The following is a 15,322-nucleotide window of genomic DNA, read 5'->3' as shown; positions in this document are numbered from 1 at the left end:
CGTGGCAGAGTCCACAGTGAGTGAGAACAAGGCAGAGTTTGGAGGGCTCCCAATCAAGGAGACAAGGATAAGAGTCTGGAGAGGTCAGGGGAATCTAGGGTTGCCAGAGAAATACAGGATTCCTAGCTAAACTTAAATTTCAGATAAACAATGAAGAATTTTTTAGTATAAATAGGTACAATGATGGCAGGCATATAAAGAAGCAGAGAAATAGAACCTATAATGAGAAAAACAATCAGTCAATGGAATTGATTCAGAATATAGAAGAGGGGCGCCTGGGTGGCTCAGGTGGCTGAGCGTCCAACTCGTCTCAGGTCATGATCTCACAGTTCGTGAGTTCCAGCCCTACATGGCCTTCTCTGCTGTCAGTGCAGAGCCCACTTCGGATCCACTGTCCCCCTCTTTTTCTGCCTTTCCTCCTCTTGTGCTGTCTCTCTCTCTCTCTCTCTCTCAAAAACAAAAACATTAAAAAAAAGAATTTAAAAAGAACATTAAACCAATTATAATTATATTGTTATAAGGTCAGCCACTGTGGAAAACACTATGGAGTTTCCTCAAAAACATTTTTAAAAAGAATTACCAGGGGCGCCTGGGTGGCGCAGTCGGTTGAGCGTCCGACTTCAGCCAGGTCACGATCTCGCAGTCCATGAGTTCGAGCCCCGCGTCAGGCTCTGGGCTGATGGCTCAGAGCCTGGAGCCTGTTTCCGATTCTGTGTCTCCCTCTCTCTCTGCCCCTCCCCCGTTCATGCTCTGTCTCTCTCTGTCCCAAAAATAAATAAAAACATTGAAAAAAAATTAAAAAAAAAAAAAGAATTACCATGTGATCCAGTAATTCCACTATTGGGTATTTACTCAAAGAATACAAAAACAGTAATTTGAAGAGATTACTAAGTTTTTTAAAATTTTTTTAATGTTTATTTATTTTTGAGAGAGAGAGAGAGAGAGAGAGAGAGAAAGCAGAGGAGGGGCAGAGAGAGAGGGAGACCCAGAATCCGAAGTGGGCTCCAGGCTCTGAGCTGTCATCAGAGCCCAATGCAGGGCTCAAACTCACGAACTGTGAGATCATGACCTGAGCCAAAGTCAGACACTTAACCAACTGAGCCACCCAGGCATCCCTGTACCCCATGTTAATTGCAGCATTAATTATAATAGACAAGATATGGAAGCAATCCAAATATCCATCCGTAAGACTTAATGGATAGGATCAAGGATATGTGGTATATATTGGAATATAATGGAATATTAGTCATAAAAAAGAATGAAATCTTGCCATTTACAACAATGTGGATGGACCTAGAGGGTATAATGCTAAGTGGAATAAGTCAGTCAGAGAAAGGCAAATATCATACGATTTCACTCATAAAATGCATTTAAGAAACAAAACAAATGAACAAATAAATCAAAACAAGAGACGACAAACCAAAAATCCAGTCACTTAAATACAGAGAACTGGTGGTTGCCAGAGGGGAGGTAGGTGAGGAGGATGTGGGAAATAGACAAAGGGGAACAAAAGTACACTTATCTTGATGAGCACTGAAAAATGTTGAATTGTTGAATCATTATATTGTACACCTGAAACTAATATAACACTGTGTGATAATTATACTTTAATTAAAAAAATAATAAATATATATAAGGAGAGCTAAGTGAGATAGGGAAGGATATAAATAAAATTTCTAGAGATGAAACTTGACTATATGAGAAAATACATTGAATAAGATTAAAGGAAGATTATACATTAAAGAAAAGATTGGTGAACTTAAAGACAGCAATAGAAATGATCCAAAATAACACAATGGCAGAAATTAATCAAATCACTCAATCAATCAGACAAAAAGACAGAACCTAAGTTAAGTTGTGAAACAATTGCAAATATCCTATTATACATGTAAATGGATTCCTTAAAGAAGAACAGAGAGGAATCAAAAAATTATTTGAATAAAACATGGTGGAAATTCTTTTCGAATTTGATGAAATTATAAACCCAAGAGGCTCAGTGACTTGAACCATAAGAAACATGAAGGGAACTATACTACAGTACATCATAATTTAACTGCTTAAAACAGGTGATAAGGAGAAAAGTTTTTAAGCAGCCACAGAAAAGGATACATTATGAACAGAGGACCAAAGATAAAAATGATTACGAATGTCCCTTTGGAAATGGTAATTACATAGTAAATATAGAAGATGAGTTTTCATGTTATTTACATCTCTTTAAATGGTGATTGACTATTTAGATCAAGACGATTTTTCATGTTATTTAAATCTCTTTAAATGGTAATTGACTATTTATATAAAAACAGTAACAATATAGCGTGGGGTTTATAATATGTACAAAACTAAAATGCATGAAAACAATAGCATGAGGGCTGAAAAGGGAAAAACGGAAGGCATCCTGTTCGAAGGTTTTTTAAATGTTTATTTTTGAGAAAGAGAGAGAGTGCACAAGCAGGGGAGGGGCAGAGAGAGAGAGAGACACAGAATCTGAAGCAGGCTCCAGGTTCGAAGCTGTCAGCACAGAACCCAACACAGGGCCTGAACTCACGAACCGCAAGATCGTGACCTGAGCCAAAGTCGGACACTTAACCGACTGAGCCACCCAGACATCCCTCTTGTCAGATTTTTATACTGTATGTGAAGTGATATACTATCACTTACAAGATAGACTTTATTTAATTAAAGATGTACATGACAAACCCTAAAGCAAGCACTAAAATAATATTTTCAAAAAGGTTCATGGCTAATAAATCAACAAAAGATAAAACTGAGTCATAAAAAGTTCAATTCACTGAAAGGAAAGCAGAAAACCACAGGTAAGTTTACACATAAAAGGATGCGAAAAGATATACCAGGAAAATGTAATTAAAAAAAAAAAAGCTGGAGTGGTTATATTAATACCAGACACAACAGATTTTAAGACAAGAAATGGCGATGGTATTTCACAATGATAAAGGGGTTAGCTCATCAAGAACACATGACAGTCCTAAATGTTTATTCACGTAACAGAGCTTTACAAAACAAAACAAAACAAAACAAAACAAAACAAGGCTGCAGGGAAAAATGAACAAAACCACATGTCCTTGCAGATTTCAATACTTACGTCTCAATAATGGGTAAAACAATTAGACAAAAAATCAGTAAGTATACGGAAGATGTGAACATTATCCACTGGTTTTGCCTAGCTTGACATTTATAGAATTCTACTGAAAAACATAGAGTATTCATTCTTTTGAAGTGCACCTGTGATATGTACAAAGATAGACCATATTCTGAATCATAAAACAAGTCCCAATAAATTTCAAATATTCAAGTCATACAAAGTATGTTCTCTGTCAAAATGCAATTACTAGTTAGAAAAAATACATAATAGAAAGTTATCTGGAAAATCCCCAAATATTTTCAAACTAGCATAACACTTTCCTAAATATGCCATGGGTCAAAGAAAAAAGGAAAATTAGAAGAAATTAGAAAACAAATTAGAAAGTACTAGAAAAGTATTAGTATTAGAAAGTATTCTGTACTGCAAGATAATGAAAATATAACAAAATTTGTGGATACCACTTGACAAGTACTTATGGAGAAAATCACCACAGTAAAATCCTCCATTAGAAAAGAGCAAAGATCTCTAAATAATAACTTCAGTCTTCACCTTAAGAAACTAGAAAAAGTAGAGCAAATAAAACACAAAGTAATTACAAGAAAGGAAATAATAGATTATTAGTGGAAATCAGTGAAATAGAAAACAGAAAAACAATAGAGAAACTCTAAAAAACCAAGAGCTGGTTCTTTGACAGGACTTAAAAAAAAAAAAAAGGCAAAAAGAATCTCTAGCCTGATTGGGAGAGAAAAAAGAAAACACTACAAACATCAGGAATGAAGGAAGTTTCCTTGTTACAGAAATGAAAGATATTAAATGCATAATAAGAGAATCTTATAAACAATGTTATGCCAATAATTTCAACAACTTAGATAAAATAATCAAATTTTTGAAAGATACAAACCACTAAAGCTCATTTATAAAGAGATAGATAAAAACCTGAGTATCATTTATGTTCTAAAAAATTTAAATATATAGTCAACAACCTTCCTACAAAGAAAACCCCAGGACAAGATGGCTTTACTGTTGAATTCTGCCAAATGTTTCAGAAAGAAAAATTACCAAGCACTCACAAACTCTTCCAGAATATTAAAGAAAAACCAAACAGGAAGCTTATAAGAAAACTATAGACCAATAACTCTCATGAACATAGATACGAAAACTCTAAACACAATTTTAGTAAACTGAATCAAAGAATATATAAAAAGAATAATACACCATGATCAAGTAGGATTTATTCCAGGAATGCAAGGTTGGTTTGACATTCAGAAATCATTCAATGTAATTCACCACAGATTTAGAAAGTGAAACTGTATCGTCACTTCAAAAGACACAGAAAAAGCATTTGCTGAAATCAAACATCATTTCCTGATAACAATTCTCAGCAAACTAGAAGTAGAAAGGAATTTTCTCAATATAAACAATTGTAATCGAATATTATGGAAACCTAAATGCCAACAAATTGGACAACTTAGGGGAAATGGATAAATTCCTAGAAACATAAACTACCAAAACTGAATCAGGAAGAAATAGAAAATTTGAAGAGACCAATCACCAGCAATGAAATTGACTCAGTAATCAAAAAGCTCCCAAAAAACACAAGTCCAGGACCAGACAGCTTCACTGGCAAATTCTACCAAACATTTAAAGAAGAGTTAATACCTATTCTTCTCAAACTATTCCAAAAAATACAAGAGGAAGGAATCATCCTGATACCAAAACCAGATCGAGACACCACAAAACAAAAGAAGTACAGGCCAATATCTCTCATGAATATAGATGCAAAAATCCTCAACAAAATATTAGCAAACTGAATCCAACAATATATTTAAAAATCATGCACCACAATCAAATGGAATTTATTCCCAGGATGCAAGCGTAGTTTAATATTTGCAAAACAATCAACATGCTATGTCACATCAACAAGAGAAAGGATAAACACCATATGATCATTTCAATAGATGCAGAAAAAGCATTTGACAACGCGCAACATGCATGATGTCATCTGATACTTCCAGGAACAGTACGATGAAGCAAAACCAGACTCAGCCACTTTGGCAAGAATCATGGCCATATACACCACCGAAACACTTCCATGTTCCTGTCCCCTGCATTTTCCAAGTCAAATTTAAATCAAGAGATGAACATGGGATCTAGTATCATTTTGCCTATTCTTGTCAAATGTATAACTTCTGTATCTGGGGTGACAGGTTCTACAAATAATCATTATGTTTGAATCTCGAGTGTAATTCTGGGCTGTTCAGGAATGAAGCATCAAGTTCTCAAATTCTAAACCCTCTGGAATGTGAAATTGAAGGGAGGAGTAAGGATGAGGAAATACTGATACAGAATGCCAATGGGGCCCAAATTACCAGTGAGTGAGGTCAATGAACATTTCAGAAATCACTCACAGGGTGCGCCCTCTCTTGTGCTCCACCCCTTTATGCAGTGGAGGCCATGCCCTGCCTCAAGGCCTCCTCCGGCCCCCTCCCAGATGCTTGTCCTGCATGTTTTTGGGTGTGCTAAACGTTTTCGCACTGCTGCTTAGTGTCCCTCAGTACCAGTGACTCAATGGGCCAGGAGAAGCTTCTGGACACCTTTATCTCACAGGCTACACGCCCCAGTCCAGGTTACCAGAACACTTGCCTTGGCATTTGTGACCCAAGCCAGCTACTAATAAAGTAACTTTGCTTTCCCATTGTTACTGCTCTCTGCGTGTATATATCCCTCAACGATCTTCTGGGGAGGGGACCTGGCCAGCCAAGGTAGACGGTCCTTGCACCTTTGGCTATCATTCATGTCGTGGTGCCCCCAGTTGCTATCTTGACTCCTAAAATACAGTTCATTCTTCACAGTTTTCAAAGTGCTGTCCCATTGTTTTCATCTTGTTTACCCTACGATAACCCTGTGTGGTAGGCGGGGCATGTATTATTATTCTCAAATTACACATGACAAAACCAGTTAGAGCCCCATGGCTATGAAGGGGTCCTAATCCAAAGTTAGTCCAATGTACCAGACTGCCACTCTCTGCTCTAACCAAAGGAATGGCAAGATGTAAGCTGTTTCTCCCAACACGCCAGGCTGTAGGCAGAAGCATTGCAGATTTGTAAGAGAGTTGGCCTCTGGCACCTTCTTTCCCTTCAGAAAACAAAGCTTTATTCATGGACCCAGTCCTATCTCCATTCCCAGTGTGGTAATCAACTTATTGCTCTCCAAATCCATAGGGTTTTTAAGCTCCTATTTTTATTAATTCATTCATTCAATGATTTTTTTTTTGAGCCCCGTGGGAATATAGGCATAAACAGAACAAAGTACCCTTTGCCAGAGTTTACATTCTAGTATGGGGAAAAAGACAAGAGGCAAATAAATATATAAGATGAGAAAAAGTGGCAAGGGTTGTGAAGAAAAGAACACAGGGAAAGGAAATAGCTGCTCTTTCATGTCAAGAGATAAGGAAGGTCTCTCGGATAAGGTGTCTCTGAGCAGAGATCTGAGTGAAGGAAGACAGCCAGGTGACTCTTGGAGGATGGAATGTTTCATGGAAAGGGAACAGAAGTCAAGAAAAGAGCCTTCTTAGTGGCTTCGGGTACAGCAAGGAGGTTCGTACACCTGAAGTGGAAAGACTAGCTTAAGTTAGTATCTAGCACTGTCTCTTTGCAATGGAATGAACTTGGTTGCAACTAAAGCAAGTGTTTTTTAAAGAAGGAATAGTACCAATTTCGGTAAATTTCTCCTTACTCCGACGTCCGACATTTTTAGTATCTGTTTTATAGCCTTCGGTACATAGTGCTTTGTCATATAATTGTCTGTGTGTGAGTCTCATCTCTCCTACAGATGGCAAACTTTTGGGGGATAAAAGGGCATAGGCGGGGAGATTAGATCTTATTCAATTTTATTTCTCAGGGCACGTCTGGGGAGACAACAGGTGCTCAAAAATATTGACTGAAAACAGAGGTAGACATAGATTAGGAGTTAGAATAAAGTGGAGTTAAATATGTCACCCTGCAAACTTTACCCCCAGTCTGTTCCATTTCAACCAACTCCACTCTTCCAATTACTTGAGCCAAAAATCTTGAGGCCACCCTTGACTCCTTTCGTATTCCATATCCAGCCCAACAGCCGATGAGGAAATCCCATTAGCCACCTTAAAGAATTCCCATAACCCACCTCCTTTCCACATATGCCACTACCATTCTAGGTCGATCCTGGAATAAAACAATAATCTCCTAACCAGACGTCCTTTTGTCCACCTTGTCCCATTTATCTATGAAAATGTAAGTCAGACCACGTAACTCTTTTGCCCAGCACCCTCCAGGGAGTTCCCACCTCACTCATGATAACATTGAAAATGCATGCGTGGTCTCCAGGGTCCTGCAGAGCTGATCCCGGGCTATCCTGGACCTCACGTCCAGAGCACTCCCCCCTCTAGTCACGCTGGCCTCCTGGCTGCTCCTCAAGCACACTAAGTATGCTTCTTCTTCAGACATTTAACTACTTAATTCAATAATGGTAGTAATCTGCGCTGGGTTGGGGAAAGAGAAGTGGAAGACTGTATCTCCCATTATTTTCCACGCGCTAACATATCTGAAATCTGAACGCATTTCACAAGCAAATGGTGAGTCATAGCTTAACTGGTTGGGGTTTTTTCTTAGAGTGACACAGTAGAATCAGTAGAATCAGTACAGTAGAATCAGCAGGCTCTTCAATTTCATGATATACTGTAATAATGGTAACCACTTATAAACAGCACTTATCAAATGTCAGACGATATGGTATTTTTGTCACTCATTACTTCCGGTTTCTCACGAATACCCCATCTACAGGTAAGACGTTAAATAACTGCCTAAGGCCATTCGTGGAGTAAATACTAACTCACTTTAGATTCAGACTCTAAAGATGGCTCTCTCTAAGCTACACAACCTCTGAAGGGAAAAAAAAGATATTTCAAATCCACTCCAGGATCTGAGCAAAGTTCACATCCTTTCTGGGTCTCAGCTTTCTCCTGTGGAAATCAGGGGAGCTGGATTAGATGTTTTCTAAGGCAGTGATTCCCAAAAGCCAGTCCATGGACCGACTGCTTTAGAATTGCTTGGGAAGGGTGTAGAATATAGGTTTGTGAGCCCTGTCTTAAGAGATTTTTCTTTGGTAGGTCTGAAACTGTGCCCAGGAACCTACATTTTTTTTTTTAAATTTCCCAGGTGATTCTGCTATGCAGCCACACTTGGAAACCATGCTTCCAGGTCCCTTCCAGCCTGGACACAGGATCATTCTCTGGGGCCATTCCAAAGTCCAGGGACATCCACATTCACAGTCCCACTGGGCTTGCATTCCTGGCTATCATGAATCTCTAGTCACTGGGCCATGAGTGTAACGAGAACTTCTGTTTCTCGGAACATCTAAAGTAAACCAGAAATGGGGAAAGAGGGTCGCATGGGGTGAGTCATGATATTGTTGCAAATAACTTCCCCACCAAGGCACTGCTTGTCCTGGGAACAGCAACCAGGGAGTTTTAACACAGCTGCCTTAGCTGCAGCTGCCTGTATGAAGCATGTTGATATTTCCTGGGCTCTATTTTGTGTTCCAATTATGCCTACATAGGTACTTTCCATATTTAACAAAGAAAGGGAGAGAAAAACCGAGAGACAGAGAGAGAGAGAGATCCCACCTAGGATACTCTATTTGGTGTCCAAGGAGGGCCAGTTGCCTGGCTGAGGCTCTTTGCTCCCCTTCATTACTGGGCTAAGGTTTTGATCCTCAAAGTGGTCTCCCAGGACCGGCAGCCCCCAACACTATCTGAGAACTTGTTAGAAACGGAAGTTCTCTGACATGTCATTTGCCAATACCTTCCCCAATTCCATTGTGGGGGGAGGGGTGAAATGGGTGATGGGCATTAAGGAGGGCACTTTTGGGGATGAGCACTGGGTGTCATACGTAAGAGATGAGTCACTGGGTTCTACTCCTGAAGCCAAGACTACACTGCCTGTTAACTAACTTGAATTTTTAAAAAAAATTGGGGGGCGCCTGGGTGGCTCAGTCGGTTAAGCATCCGACTTCAGCTCTGGTCACATTTTGTGGGTTCGAGCCCCGCGTGGGCTCTGCGCTGACAGCTCGGAGCCTGGTGCCTCCTTCCGATTCTGTGTCTCCCTCGCTCTCTGCCCCTCCCCCACTCGTGTTCTGTCTCTCTCTCTCTCAAAAATACATAAACATTGAAAAAATTGCTTTGATAAATAAATAATAAAATAAATTTTTAAAGAAAGAAAAGAAATGCAAATTCTCAGTCCCCACCCTAGACCTACTGAATCACTCTGAAGGCGGAGCCCAGCCAACCAGGTTTTCACCAGCCCCCTAGGTGACTCTGCTGCTGCTCAGGTTTGATAACTGGAAGAACCAGGGGATGAAATGAGGCTGCAGTTTGTCCACATAAAAAAAGAAAACTCTAAATGTGTCAGTGCGCCCCTCCTCCTCATCCCCTCCAGTGCTTCCCTCGCACAGAAGGGTGTAAGCCAACCACGTGTGGACAGCTGTGGCAACACCATGTCGAGAACTGGAAGGCCTCCCTGAGCCACGGCACACGTGGCCCTGAACCTGGACCAGTACAGGACTCTGGGACAGGAAGAGTTCTGGAATGACACGTGACACGTTCATTTCTGCTTTAGGAGCAGTGGAGGAGTGGGAAGTAAACCTGTCCTTCGGGAGTCAGCTGCTCTATTAGCAAAGCCTACCGCTCATATGGATGGGGTTTCGGAGTGGTAGGAGTCCAGAGCTGATGGCCAAGAAAGAATTCTTGAGATGTCTTTGGTGCAAAAAGGTGACTTTATTAAAGCACAGGGACAGGACCCGTGGGCAGGAAGTGCTGCACTGGGCTTGTAAAGAGTGACTGCTTATGTACTATGGAGTTGGGGGAGGGAAAGGCCAAAGGGAAGCCTCCAGAAGGACTTTCATCTGCTAAAGAGGACTCATAGGATGCCACAGTCTTGCTAGGGTCAAGCTAAGGTTGTTTTCCCTCTAGGAAGCCATTGACATTAAGACAGTAGGGGGTTCCTGGAGAAATGTTATACTTTGTATTTGCCTCAGGTATTTGTCAATGGGCTGCAGGTCACACGGAAATTTAATTTTACCTGCCATTTTCTTCTTGCCTTTGTCCCCACATCACTATGGAGGGTGATGTTGGGGCTCCAGGAAACTGAGTCTACAGGTTTCTGGAGATCAGGCTATTGATAAAATTGCCTTTTTCTTATAATTTACTAAGACATTTGTAACCTGAAGGAGACTCATGTCCCGCATGACTGTGATCTCTATCACAGTTAACCATTTGTTTTCTTCCCTTTCCTTTGTTCTTGGGTGGCCAGGAGAGCCTCTGAGGAACGTTGCACAGATCCCACTTGGGTGGGGGAGGGGCATGTGCTGGCTTGTGCTTTGCCCTCATCTTGCCTTATGGTCCCTCATCACTACGTCCCGCAAATTTCTTGAGTCCAGCTGTCTCTCTCCTTCTCCACTCCTCCCATGCAGGGCCCAGCCTCTGCCACCTCACATCTGGATGACTATAATGCCTTCTAGCTCTTCCTCCGGTTCCTCTGCCAGTCCTTCTCCACACAGCAGCCCAAGCGAGCTTCCTAGAATCTTATTCTGACATGAATCTTCTAACAGTTGTCCAGTCTTCCTGGGATAGTGTGGCCCATGATGCCTGCGGGATCGGGCCCAGCCTACCTCTCCGGCCTCACCTTGGGCTTTCTGCACATCTCTGCTGGCTCTCATCCTGACTTCGTAAGTGCACAAAGTACCTTCCAGCCTCAGGGTCTCCCTGCATGTCATGTTCCGTGTACCTGGAATGTTCTTCCCCTCCCCTCCCTTACCTGCTGACTCCTGCTCATCCTCCAGTTCTTAGAGAATTCCTCTGAGCCTTTGGGGAAATTAGGAATTTCTGTTACATGCTCTTACAGTGTGCTGCTTTCCTTCTTAGCACTTTTCACACTTGTAAAACAAATAATTGTTTCAATACAAATAATTGTTTCATTTCGGTCTCTCCACTAACTATTCAGGGTCATATGGCCAGAGATCTTGTCTATCTTTCTCTCCGTTGTTTGCCTCATTTCTAGTAGGGTGTCTGGGTATTAACTGAGTGTTCAATAAATATCTGTTGAAAAGGTGATAAAAGAAGAGTTTTCTGTTGTTCCTAATTAGGAGGCTTAAAAACAAAGACCTGGGAAGTCAGGAAAGGGTAGCCCTGACTAATGATGCTTAACCAGGCAGCAGACATATAAGACTTCTTTGTAATTCTGGGGCATTACATATCTATTGCAACCCATCTTTTTGTTCATGTATTTATTTAACAAATATATTTACTTAATATTAATGTTAATTTATTTAATGCTTATGAATTTATCTAACAAATCAGTTCCTGCTGTGAAGATACAGTGGTGAATAGGACAGATAAAATGACTTAGCCCACGGATCCTACCTTCTGGTAGAGGAGAAAGACAAGAGGCAATAGATTTTCGATTATCAAATAGGCAATCAAATTGTCTGACAATAGCTATTATGAATTGTTACTATTTCAGATAGTATGACAAAACTACAGAAAACTCTAAAATATGATAGGGGGATAAAAGAGATGGGTGGGGGGTTCTTTTAGGTAACAACCTTCACCAGAGATTTTCTAGTTCACTCATGCTTGTTTACCTCCTTAGTGAAACTGTAAGCAATTTTGAGAATAGTAATCATGTCAGATTCTTCCTTTTCCCGCTGGGCAGCTGCCAACACATGGTACCCATTAGATGCTCAATACACATTTGGCAAATAAGTAAGCAAAAGCGTAGAAGGCAGGTGGATGGATGGATGAACCCAAGGCTGGATGAAGGGAGAGTTCACCATGTGTTGAACTCTTGAGGGCAGGTTCTGTAATTGATTCATTTCTCTAGGATTGTTTCATTTCTCAGCAATCACCAAAGGACGCCAAGTTTCAGGGATGTTCTTTGAAGGGCTTTGTGGGCATTTGCATGAGAGGAAGAGAAGCTTTAGCATGAATTGTAGTCAATGGACACTGGATAAAGGTCCAAGAAGCTGCACTAAGGAGGGGTCCCCAAGCTTTGGTGAGGGAAAGAGCTCGGAGTCTCACTCTATGCCTTGATGAAGATCTCCAGCTCAATGCCAGAGCAAGGCTCTGAGCCAGAGATATTACAAAGCTTCTTGAGACAATTGGAGTGGGTCTTGAGGTCTAGATGTTGGAACCAAAGATAATAAGGATGGGGATAGGGAATTCAGAGATAAGAGCCAGAAAAGCAGCCAGTAGACGAAGTTTCTTGGTGAATCAATATTCCCAGGGGCCTCAGAGAAAGGGCAGAGGAAAAAAGACAAGCTGATCTTGGATGGCCTTCCTCATCCTAGTGGGTCTTTGGAACCAGGATAAGCCTTGGCCCAGGGCAACCAACGTGGCACTTTTCAGCGGTACCAGTGCGGTTTTCCTAGTGAATATGCCTATTTTTGGTAAACTCCTGTGGAAGGGACCCCAGCCAATAGCAAAGACTCAGAGTGCCAAATCCTAAATGTCAGGCCCCTGTGCTTTTCCCCAAGCCCACTTCATTTTTTTTTTTTTTATCAGATCCCATCCATCCATCTCTGAACTCCACATTATGAAAGATCAGGAAGCATGGAAAGGCAGAGGACAGCAAGGGACAGCGAGGGACCCAGAGACCCAGCAGCAAAGAAGGGCGTCCTGATTTTGCTTGCTGAGTTGTTCTTGGTGGTTCTTGACACTTCCACTACCCACCAATCTCCTGGACAGAGAAGCCAATTCACTTTCCAGTTTCCCAGAGTGGAAAACTACCAGTGCCGGCCACCGCATGCCCAGGCAGAGCTCGATCTGTCCTGAGCTCTGGTAGGGCCTGGCAGGCAGGCAAAGGAGAAGCAGGCAGCTGCCACCAGGCTCCAGCTTCCCAAGAATTATTTTCATACTATGCTGCCAAGGTTGAGAGCCTGAAAGGGCAGCTTGTTCCGTGATGTTTACCATCTCCCTGCTAGTTCCAGACCACAAGCTTACCCATCAATGAGTGTCCTATATGCAGCTTCCAGGAAAACACACGCATGGCACACGTGACTCCTGAAGCATGGAGAGCTGACACCTGGGCCTCTCTGGGTACAAGAAAGACCAGACTGACCAGGAGGGGGGACACTGGGGTCAACCAGGGGACCCAAGACGGTCTCTGGTCTAAAAGAACATCTGCAATCATAAACTTTAGAGCCAAGAAGGGGCTTCAGAAAACCAACCCCTCCAATGGCTCCATATCAAATATCAGTTAGAACCTCTGAGCCCCCAAAAGGTGAAATGACTTAGTCAAGGACGCACAGCTGACGAGGACTGAAATTCCTGCACAGGACTGAGACTCACATCTCCTGATCCCTGGTTCCTCTTTCTTCAATCCCAGGCTACCTTGATCAAGTTCTTCCAATTCCAGAAAGGACAAGGTGGTCCCATTACAGAAGCTGTCACTTGGGTCCCTGTTCCCCCAAGCTCCACATTGGCTGCTACTCCAGACTGGTTCATTATTCAGGTAAATATCTATACAGCGGGATGCTACTAGAGGCCAACGAAGATTATTTGGGTTCCTCTAGGCACATAGGGTGATTCTGCCAACACCCCTTTTGCCCAAGTTGAGATTCCCCTTGGGATTAGCCCTTTAGAATTGCAGCCTTCCTGGAAGCCCAAAATACTTTCCAGAAACAATTATTGCAGAGCTCTGGAAGAGGAGTCCCCAGGCTGTACTGGATTCCAGGGTATCAAAGTGAGGGTCAGTCAAGATACATTCTTCTTCCTGGCTGCCAAAGTCAGTGAAGGTTTCATAGTAGAATAGTATGTCCTTCCTTCCAATAAGAAGGTGAATTGAAGGGATGCCTGGGTGACTCAGTCGGCTAAACATCCGACTTCAGCTCAGGTCATGATCTCACGGCTTGTGAGTTTGAGCCCCATGTCGGGCTCTGTGCTGACAGCTTGGATGGAACCTGGAGCCTGCTTTGGATTCTGTGTCTCCCTCTCTCTCTACCCTCCCCCACTTGCATGCTTTCTCTCTCTCTCTCTCTCTCTCTCTCCCTTTCAAAAATAAATAATAAACATTTTTTTTTAATTTAAAAAAAAATGAAAGTGAGTTGAAGAGACAGCAGGTCAGGAACTGAGAAGAAAACTGGGGCCATGGTCTGGAAGCTTAAAACTGGATTCTGCCACTTCCAAATCATGGGACTTCAAGACAAGTTAGTAAACCTCTCTGAACCTGAATTTCCTCATCTTTAACAGTATTGCCAAGAGGGCTGTTGTGGAGATTTAGCATAATGAATACAAAGAATTTAGCATGCTTCATGAAATATAATAGGGCTCCAGATATGACACTCAGAAGGAGGAAGAGAGAGGATTATTTGTTTTAAATGTTACATTCACTCTTTCTAAAGCAATTTGGAGGTTTTATAGTCTTGGGAAGGTTACTTAACTTTCAGCCTCTCAGCTTAATGGTAATAATAGTATTTGTTTATAAGAATGCTATCAGGAAGCATGAGTTAATATATATCAAGTACTTAGTGATGTTTAAAGCAGAATAATGCTTGGGGCGCCTGGGTGGCTCAGTCGGTAAAGTGTCCGACTTCGGCTCAGGTCCTGATTTTACAGTTTGTGAGTTCGAGCCCCACATCGGGCTCTGTGCTGATGGCTCAGAGCCTGGAGCCTGCTTCAGATTCTGTTGTCTCCTTCTCTCTCTGCCCCTCCCCCAACTTGTGCTCTGTCTCTCAAAAAGAAATAAATGTAAAAAAAAAAATTTAAAGCAGAATAATGCTTAAAACCGGATAGATGTTATTTATAGATGTTATTTATATTTTAACTATTTTTACTCTGACTCATTCTAAAACAGAGATTGGAATTGGCTTCCCAAATGGTATAAAATAATTAATAAATGAATAAACGTATGTATGTTCAGGGGAAAGAGAATAGGGAAAAAAAGGATAAGCTAAAGAGCTAAGGCTAATATCCAAAAGATACTACATGTGGGTCTATATACCTTTGCTGGTGATGGGCCTCACATTTGGCTCTGAGCTTCCCACTAGCCAATTCAAAAAGCAAGACACCATCAGTTAACATAATCTGGCAATAAGGTAAAAGTTAACTTTCTATTTCTGTTTCCAGGTGGGATGGAGTAGCTTACAGTAACCAGTGCTCCCCCCTGCATTTGAAAGATGCAGATAAAACTT

The 15,322-nt window shown here is 41.5% G+C and overlaps 1 protein-coding gene across 1 annotated transcript in view; it reads right to left on the bottom strand.

The window, feature by feature from the left end:
- The window catches only part of DDR2 (discoidin domain receptor tyrosine kinase 2), a 56,727-nt gene that overhangs the window by 29,375 nt on the left and 12,030 nt on the right, over positions 1-15,322 (bottom strand). The gene's annotated exons all lie outside the window — the stretch shown is intronic.

Source organism: Lynx rufus, unplaced genomic scaffold, assembly GCF_022079265.1.
Source record: "Lynx rufus isolate CCGP_SWC_20201006 ecotype Redwood Valley unplaced genomic scaffold, mLynRuf1.p SCAF_15, whole genome shotgun sequence".
NCBI classification, from domain to species: domain Eukaryota; kingdom Metazoa; phylum Chordata; class Mammalia; order Carnivora; family Felidae; genus Lynx; species Lynx rufus.
The sequence above is the reverse complement of the archived record's forward strand: the minus strand, read 5'-3'. Positions and strand labels throughout refer to the sequence as shown.